We start from the raw sequence: 9684 nt of genomic DNA on the forward strand, positions 1-9684 counted from the left end.
TGGATGATTGTCTTGACTTTTTTCCTAATAATGTGGCCCAGACATGGTTTTCCCTTCCGCCGGAGCCCCCGAGCACCCCCCACCCCCCCTGCGTTGGGTTCGGCCTGGGATCGCCGGGCCCGAAAACGGGCCAAGCCAGCGGATTTCGGTGTTTTGGGGGACGACTGGGGGTTTTTTCGGCGCCAACGCGAAAAAAGTCACCCTCGGGGGCCTGTTGCGGGCGCGGCTGGAGATGCTATGAGGTAATTGCTTATGACATGCATGATGCATCATTATAGATAGATACAAGCAGTCTATGTACTTATGTTATCCGCCTGACCAGCTCATCATATCTACATAATATATCTTACGTAAATCAATTGTACCAGTAACATTCTCCCACCCGTTGTTGCTTTTGCTTATGCCGGTGTCAGTCCAAGTGGTGTGAAAAGGATAAGATATCGACCGATCCTTCCCTTGTATTGGTGTGTTACTTGCCCGAGATTCGATCGTCCGTATCATCATACCTAGTTCAATCTCGTTATTGGCAAGTCTCTTTACTCGTTCTGTAATACTTCATCTCGCAACTAACTCATTAGTCACATTGCTTGCAAGTCTTATAGTGATGAGCATTACCGAGAGGGCCCAGAGATACCTCTCCGCAACACGGAGTGACAAATCCTAATCTCGATCTATGCCAACCCAACAAATACCTACAGAGACACCTGTAGAGCATCTTTATAATCACCCATTTACATTGTGACGTTTGATAGCACACAAAGTGTTCCTCCGGTATTCGGGAGTTGCATCATCTCATGGTCTGAGGAACATGTCTAAGTCATGAAGAAAGCAGTATCAATGAAACTGTAACGATCATAATGCTGATCTAATGAATGGGTCTTGTCCATTACATAATTCTCCTAATGATGTGATCCCGTTCATCAAATGACAACACATGGCTATGGTTAGGAAACATAACCATCTTTGATAAACGAGCTAGTCAAGTAGAGGCATACTATGGACACTTATGTTTTGTCTATGTATTCACACATGTACTAAGTTTCCGGTTAATACAATTCTAGCATGAATAATAAACATTTATCATGAATAAGGAAATAAATAATAACTTTATTATTGCCTCTAGGGCATATTTCCTTCAGAAACTCATGAAGGGAAAAGAGTACAATATATGCAGTCTGATGATTGTTAATAGGTTATAGTTTGGGGGTTTACTCCCCATAAACTTTGCAAATTTTAAGATTGTTTCGTACCAATTCCATGTACATGATTATAGAATGTAGAAGTAGGCAATGATGTTTTGAATAATTTTGTAAGATTTTCACAGTATTTTGTTTGCAAATTATCTCTTCACTTTTCAATCATTTGTGGGGTCAAATAAATTATAAGAAACTTTCAGATGTTGCTCTTCATATAGCCCATATGTATTTCAATAATACAACTGTTATTTCCCAATCATTTGCCAATCCATGCACATTTTGCAATGCTTCATACAACATAATAGTTTCAGAATGATTAGTGGAAGTAGTCATTGGAGTTTGTTAAGATGACTTGCATGGAAAGACTACTCTTAGTGGGTCTCACGGTCCTGTGGCCGCGCAACCGCTTCCTCCCCCCAAAAATCATATGGTTTCTCTGGCCCGACTCGTCTTCGGTGGCAAAAAGTCATTGAAAACTGGCCACATGATGCGAGAATCGGAGTGAGGAGGGGAATCGTAAACGGTGTGGTCCGTGCACGGGAATATTTCCATTCTATCATTTTTCGGGTTTCTTAAATTTAACTTTGTATGAACATTTTTTAATTCATTATTGTCTTTTCTTAATGGGTTCGTCCATCCGACCAGCTGCTGATTTGCTTGTATACGGGTGTTTCACTACAAGAAATATGTCAACTTGCAACCATCACTATTGGTCGCTTAAAGGTCATTATTTTTCATTTGCGACCTTTTTGTGACAAAAACAGATGGTCAAAAGCTGACGGTCGTAAACTGAAATTAACGACCTTCTCTGTGAGAAGGTCGTGGAAGGCAACGACTAAAACAAAAGGTCATTGATCCTACGACCTTTTGTTTTGGTCGCTAGCTCTCTGCCCAGGCCACGTCGGATCCGACGTGGCAAGCTGACGTGGCAAAATTGCGACCAAATGAAAAGGTTGTTGATAAGAATCAGGCCGGTCCAGTTCGGTGTTTTAAATGGGCCAAGCCCATTAATTCATCCTTTTTCATATATATTTTTCTGTTAATTTTCTCTAGCTACATGGGCCGAGCCCAACAATTCGGCCTTTTTAGTTTTTGAGATTCATGCAATTTTTATGGCCCTCGGACATTTTGCAGTCCATTTCTTTTTTATAAGACTTTTTCCATTTCCTTTTTGAAATTGTTCGATGCTTATTGGGATGTGGCCTGTTTCGGCCCAATTATTTGTCCAGTTTGGACCAGCCTTTTAATGTTGAGAATTATTTGGCCCAAGCTGAACTTAGCCCAATCATAGACATACATACAACATTATTTCATTCAAATTAGGAAAACTCTAGGTCAAATTCAAGTCAAATCATATCACATCACATAACACATCTCCCAGGTTTACATAACACAAAAAATCATCTCAGGAATACATTTCCTTACACAAAAATATAGCAGGAACAAAGGGAATATACAATAAGAAAATGATGGCACATCTGCTACTATCATAATAGTACAATGTACTTTTTTTACGGAATAGTACAATGGATTTGATTGCTCTCTCTTATGAGACATGCTCCAGCTGCCACAACTTGCCATCCTACAATGAGAGGTATATAACAATGGACTTCATGAACATTAGAGGAGCAAACGCTCAATCAACACCAAGGGCTAGATAAAGCCTTAGCTAGCATGCATTCGAAATTTAGACAGAGGCAATCAATTACAGGAAGTAAATGAGGACCAGAATTTACAATTACAGTACCATAGGACAAATCCATCAATCCACGAGGCAAAATATGAGTGAATCCAAAAAGAGGCAGAAAGGAATACCTATTTTGATCCAAAGGGGCTCGTGAGCATGGACATCTTCCGTAACAGGTTGGCCCTAACGCACCCTGGATCAGACGCGATGGGAGCTTGTAGCTTGTCCTGGTCATACTGCTATCCTAAGTAACAGGAAAAATCAAAGCAACAGTTTGGACTTGGTGTTAACAAACAGACACTGTAAATCAATAGCATATAAATCACCAATTTTCTCGGATGCAAAGAGAAGAGGAGCAAAACAATAGAGAGGTGGGACATTTTTCGTACATGTAGATGATATTCACGGCCAACGAAGATACATGGGGCCAGCCTTGCATGTGTGCTTGCTTCGCCGGTGCATGCATCACCATAGCAGCCAAGCAAGTAGGCATCATCAACATCTCCCCACCACTTTCCTGGCAACAGAGAAAGGGTCAAAACAAAATATATTAGACCATAATATGACACCGGAGAGTAACTGTAAATCACAAGTATATCCACAACACCATAAAATAGTCCCAGACCCTAGTGCTATTTGAGTATATCGCATGTAGTTTATTTTCATGAAGTGTTGTGTATGCACGATAAATCCAGAAATAGGAGGAGGATGGCTTATCAACAAACTGAACTTCGAAATGAAACTTTGTAATGCTCAAGTTTCATCTAATAGGGATTACACAATTTTACATGGGACAAATTCTTCTACTTGCACTTATTACAGATAGAAGAGTTTATAGTCAATAAACATTTACAATCAAAGACACAGTCTGGAACATATTAATTTCGAGGGGCAGTTTGTATACAATCAGATATCTCAGGTTGTATACTACTCATGATAATTCCACTGATCTACGGAGTCAATGGATGCAACTCAAGAAGGTATTTCTTCACTATTACAGAAATATATAATTGTTAATGTAAATGATCTTTTGTAACATATACCGATATTAATGTCCATGTTGCCTAATAGGTGCCTGATAGGTGTTAATGTATTTCTTCACTATTGCGATGGGATGAGCCATTACCATCTGCCCAAGAACATGGACATAATACACATTCTGGACCTAAATAACATTTTTCATTTTGTTTATGAAAAAATGCTGCTGATAATATATGCCAACGGTATCTTTACCTACAAATTAGGCTATTAACAACTTAGGCTAAATGCTACTGAATATATTGTGGAGACGATGAATAAAATTTGGCCAATCAACAGCTTAGGCATGGGGTCCCGGTCGTCGATGGAGAATGTTTAATGCTCCAAATCAAACAAACTAATATGTTTAGCCAACCAAGAAGGGAAGCACTAACCAAACAATGGCAATTTTAGGCGGTGAGCTACATGAGGTACAAACTGAGATTACAATTAATCATGCGGTAGCAAAACAAGCTTACTAGCTAGCTAGTACACTAGAATGTGACCATCCAACATGCACACACGCATCATGCAGGAACATATATGAACATTTTTCTGTAAGGGGGACATCAAGACCTTGTTGTGGAAGGACAAAAGAACTCTTGAACGAGTTCTGGTCATCAGGTGCTTCTTCACCATCAGGCTCATTTGCTGTTGCTCATCCTCCTACTCCATCTACATGAATACGAGAAAGTTAGTTGTTTGCATGGCATTCACTTAATAAAATAGTGGGTCAAGCTGAAAATCTGTAATACAGATAAGAGTCCTAGGTTATATATGTACAGAGCAGAGCAGTGACGAGGGTAATGCAAATCAGTGACCAAAACAGTGGGTCAAGCTGAAAATTGGTAACAGAAATTGCAGGATTGAGTATATCAAAACATGTCAGCCATTGATAACGCTAGTAAGAAGCCAAAGGCGAAAGATGCTATGTTTTTTCTTGGAAACTAAGACTGATTTGCCTGCTCTGGTCTTGCGATTGTACCTAGTACTCCCTCCGTAAAGAAATATTTCTTTACAGAGGGAAGGAATACTTGATTGTAGTTCCTGTTGGAATATTAGGCAAGTTCATGATTAATTCCAGTAAATAATTCATGACTAGAAGAGATACTAGCATGCAAAAATCTAGCAAACTAGAAGAACAGCAAGACATGCATAACAGCAGCAAGCACGTAACAATAGCTGTAGAAACAGACAGGAACAAAGGATGTTGGACGTACTGATCGTTAGCTATTATGGGTGCGACAGTGTTGATGACGATGTTGGCGATGATCTGCTGCTGACGGCGATGAATACGACGATGAGTAGCACCACCCGACTTGGACGGAAGACGCCCCGTGATGACGAGTTTGAGCAGTCGCGCACAGCGCTTCCCAAAAACCTAATTCGTCCTCTCCCGGTGCAGGATCGCAAAGACGAACGGTTCCGGAGACCTGCTCTCCCACGCACCGATGCACGCCGGCGTTTGGGATGGAGTAGACTACGATGGCGGCGCAAGTTGTGAGATGAGGCAAAACCCTAGGTGTTTTTTGGTTTTTTCTGGCCGCAGCCGGTAGCTGTATATATATTAGGACCAGAGGCGGTATTGTGTCGCGACCACAATCCCAAACCGACTTGGTTTCTAATTCGTATACTTACCGGACAAGAAATCAAAAACTTGTCTGCCAAGACATAAAAAATAAAACGGCAAAAGGAAGCTGCGCTCCTGCAAAGAGACGGACCGGATTTCGGCGGACCATTCACGCGCATGTCGCATGTACACGCCGCCTCACCTCGCCCCGCCCCGCCCCGCCCCGCCCCTCCCCGCCCCGCCCAGGCTAGGCCAGGCGAGGCGAGGCGAGCGAGCGCGCGCGTGTGGTTTTCCCTTTCTCTTCTCACACACCACATAGAGTGGTGGAGAGAACCCACTATATAAAGAGGTCCAACTCTTCTTCAACTTCCAAGGTGGGACTAAACTTAGCACCACCACTTGCCATTTTACACATGGGCTTTGAGATTTCAGAAATTGCTATGGGCCTAGCCCATTAATTCTAACAATCCCCCACCAGATCTCAAATACCCATTTATAGATTTGCCTTCTCTCACCACTTGTTTAATATACCAGTGTTTCAGCAGAGACTGTTAAGTTGAACTTCTGCCTAGAACTTTAAGCTACATCCATTCACAACTTGACAATGGACTATGCCTTGAATTGCTAGTTTTGTGTGAACAGGTTTCACTCAAAGTCTTAACCAGTACCTGACCGCCAGTAGGCTACCCCGCGGTTTGGAGCTTATACGTCATACTCCCCGGTCTCTTCGTGAGTTTACTAGAGATCACCCAAATCTCATAGACTGCGACGTTTATAGTCAGAACTCATATAGGTGTGTTCTTTCAAGACTGCTCTGTAGGACAACATCTTTGCTAATTATAGCCAATAGAACCACATTAAGGCATGTTGCCGACCTGCCTTACAGATCTGAGCCTTACAGCTCTGAGAGTTTTGCATCTTCACTTGGAGACAATCATAAGTTATTACTCTCCTCAGTTAACCAATAGCTTGTTCTTCCCAGATCCTAATTCACGGGATCTCCGATCACAAAGGTTGGGTTACTACTATGGTGTAACATCTATGGGTCTCATACCCATCTCCCTCGATGCAATATCTATCACATTTCGTGATAGTCCCTTTGTAAAGGGATCTGCCAGGTTTTTGTCTGTTTGTATATAGGCAACAGTTATTACTCCGGAGTTTCTCAACTTCCTGACAGACTTCAAACGTCTTTTCACGTGTCTTGATGACTTTGCATTATCTTTAGAATTGTTCACTTTAGCGATAACCGTTTGGTTATCACAATTCATAAGAATAGCCGGTACAGGTTTTTCAACAACCGGCAAGTCCATCAAGAGCTCACGCAGCCATTCTGCCTCAACAATAGCTGTGTCCAAAGCAGTTAATTCTGCTTCCATAGTTGACCTCGTCAATATGGTTTGCTTGCAAGACCTCCATGACACTGCGCCACCACCATGAGTAAATACATACCCACTTGTTGCGTAAAGTACATCAACATCGGAGATCCAATTTGAATCACTATATCCTTCTAGCACAGCAGGATGCCCTGAATAAGTAATTCCGTAACTCATAGTACCTCTCAGATAGCGCAAGACCCTTTCTAGTGCATGCCAATGATCATCACCCGGGTTGGACATGAACCTACTCAGTTTGCTCACAGCAAAAGAGATATCTGGTCTTGTAGCGCTAGCTAAATACATGAGTGAACCGACAATTTGAGAGTATCTTAATTGATCTCTCGTTTCTTTCTTGTTCTTTCTGAGTGTCACGCTGGGATCATAAGGTGTTGGAGAAGGCTTGCTATCCATAAAACTGAATCGGTTCAAGACCTTCTCAACATAGTGAGATTGCGTTAATGTAATCCCACTCTCATCCTTAATAAGTTTGATGTTTAGAATTACATTGGCTTCTCCCAGATCTTTCATGTCAAAACTTTTTGATAGAAAAGACTTGATCTCATTAATTGCATTAATGTTTGTACCAAAGATCAGTATGTCGTCCACATACAAACATAATATGACACAATTGCCCCCACCATGGCGATAGTAAACACACCTATCAGCCTCGTTAATGACAAATCCTGCAGAAGTCAAAGTTCTTTCAAACTTCTCATGCCATTGCTTAGGTGTCTGTTTCAGACCATACAAAGATTTTAACAACTTGCACACCTTTCTCTCTTCACCCTTTACCACAAACCCGTCAGGCTGATCCATATAGATCTCCTCTTCCAACTCTCCATTGAGAAAAGCTGTCTTTACATCCATTTGATGAATGATAAGACCATAAGAGGCAGCCAAGGAAAGTAACACTCGAATGGTGGTCATTCTAGCAACGGGTGAATAGGTGTCAAAGTAATCTTCGCCTTCTTTCTGAGTGTAGCCCTTGGCCACTAGCCGCGCCTTGTACTTATCAATAGTACCATCAGGCTTTAGCTTCTTTTTGAACACCCACTTACAGCCCACAGGTTTACAACCATATGGTCTATCAGTAAGTTCCCAAGTTCCATTAGAAAGAATTGAGTCCATCTCATTATGAACAGCTTCTTTCCAATCATCTACATCCGGAGATGCATATGCTTCTGCAATCGTCTTGGGTGTGTCATCCACAAGGTATACAATGAAATCTTCACCAAAGGATTTTGCAATCCTTTGTCTCTTGTTCCTTCTAGGAACTTCATTGTTATCCTTCTCAAGGACTTCCTCATGTGATTGTTCGAAATATTCATCAGTTGTACTAGATTCAGGAATTATTTCAGAAGAAAATCCAGCAATGCTATGCATATCTTTCATAGGAAATATGTACTCAAAAAATGTTGCAGCACGAGATTCCATTATAGTATCAACATGCATATCAGGTACTTCAGATTTTACCACTAAAAACCTATAAGCAATGCTCCGTTGAGCATACCCTAGAAAGACACAATCCACTGTCTTTGGTCCAAGTTTGCGTTTCTTAGTAATAGGAATATTGACCTTTGCCAAACATCCCCAAGTGCGCAAATAAGAAAGTGATGGTTTTCTCCCAACCCACTCCTCATAAGGGGTTTTCTCTTTATTATTGTTGGGAACTCTATTCAGGACATGACATGAAGTCAATAGAGCCTCCCCCCACCATGCCTTAGATAAACCAGCAGTGTCTAACATGGCATTCACCAAGTCAGTCAATGTGCGGTTTTTCCTCTCGGCCACTCCATTTGATTGAGGTGAATAGAGAGGCGTCCTCTCATGAATAATACCATGTTCCTCACAAAATTCATCAAAAACTTTTGGAAAATACTCTCCACCACGATCGGACCTAAGACGCTTGATCTTTCTCTCTAGTTGATTTTCAACTTTAGCTTTATAGATTTTAAAGTAGTCTAATGCTTCATCTTTAGTTTGCAACAAATAAACATAGCAAAATCTAGTCGCATCATCAATCAAAGTCATGAAATATCTCTTTCCACCTTTTGTCAACACACCATTCATCTCACAAAGATCAGAATGTATGAGTTCTAGAGGTGCCAAGTTTCTCTCCTCGGCAGCCTTATGAGGCTTTCGAGGTTGCTTAGATTACACACAACTATGGCACTTAGAACCTTTGGCAACTGTGAAGTTCGGAATTAAACTCATGCTGGATAGCCGAGACATTAAACCAAAATTAATATGACATAAACGAGAGTGCCAAATACTTGTATCATCATTAACACTAGCACAAATTTGGTTTATTGACTTATTGCAAAAATCTAAAAGAGAAAAGCGGAACAAGCCTCCGCACTCATAGCCTTTTCCTATAAATTGTCCAAATCTTGACACGATTACTTTATTGGACTCTAAAACTACCTTAAATCCATCTCGACATAGAAGGGAGCCGCTAACTAGATTCTTGTTCATAGTAGGGACATGCTGCACGTTCCTTAGTTGCACGATCTTTCCCGAAGTAAACTTCAGATCCACCGTGCCAATGCCACGAACAGAAGCATGTGACCCATTCCCCATTAGGACGAAAGAATCCCTTGCGACCTGATAAGAAGTAAACAGGGAGATGTCAGCACACACATGAACGTTAGCACCTGAATCAATCCACCACGAAGATGATTGAAATACTGAAAGCACAATAGATAAATTACCATACCCATCAGTATTGCTAGCGGTCACCATGTTGACAGTCTTGGAGCTTGTTTTCCCTCTGAGGTCTGCACGTTCAGGGCATTCCTTGGAAACGTGTCTAGGCTTCCCACAGGCGTAGCACTC

The sequence above is a fragment of the Triticum aestivum genome, chromosome 4A (genome assembly GCF_018294505.1).
Source record: "Triticum aestivum cultivar Chinese Spring chromosome 4A, IWGSC CS RefSeq v2.1, whole genome shotgun sequence".
Taxonomy (NCBI): Eukaryota; Viridiplantae; Streptophyta; class Magnoliopsida; order Poales; family Poaceae; genus Triticum; species Triticum aestivum.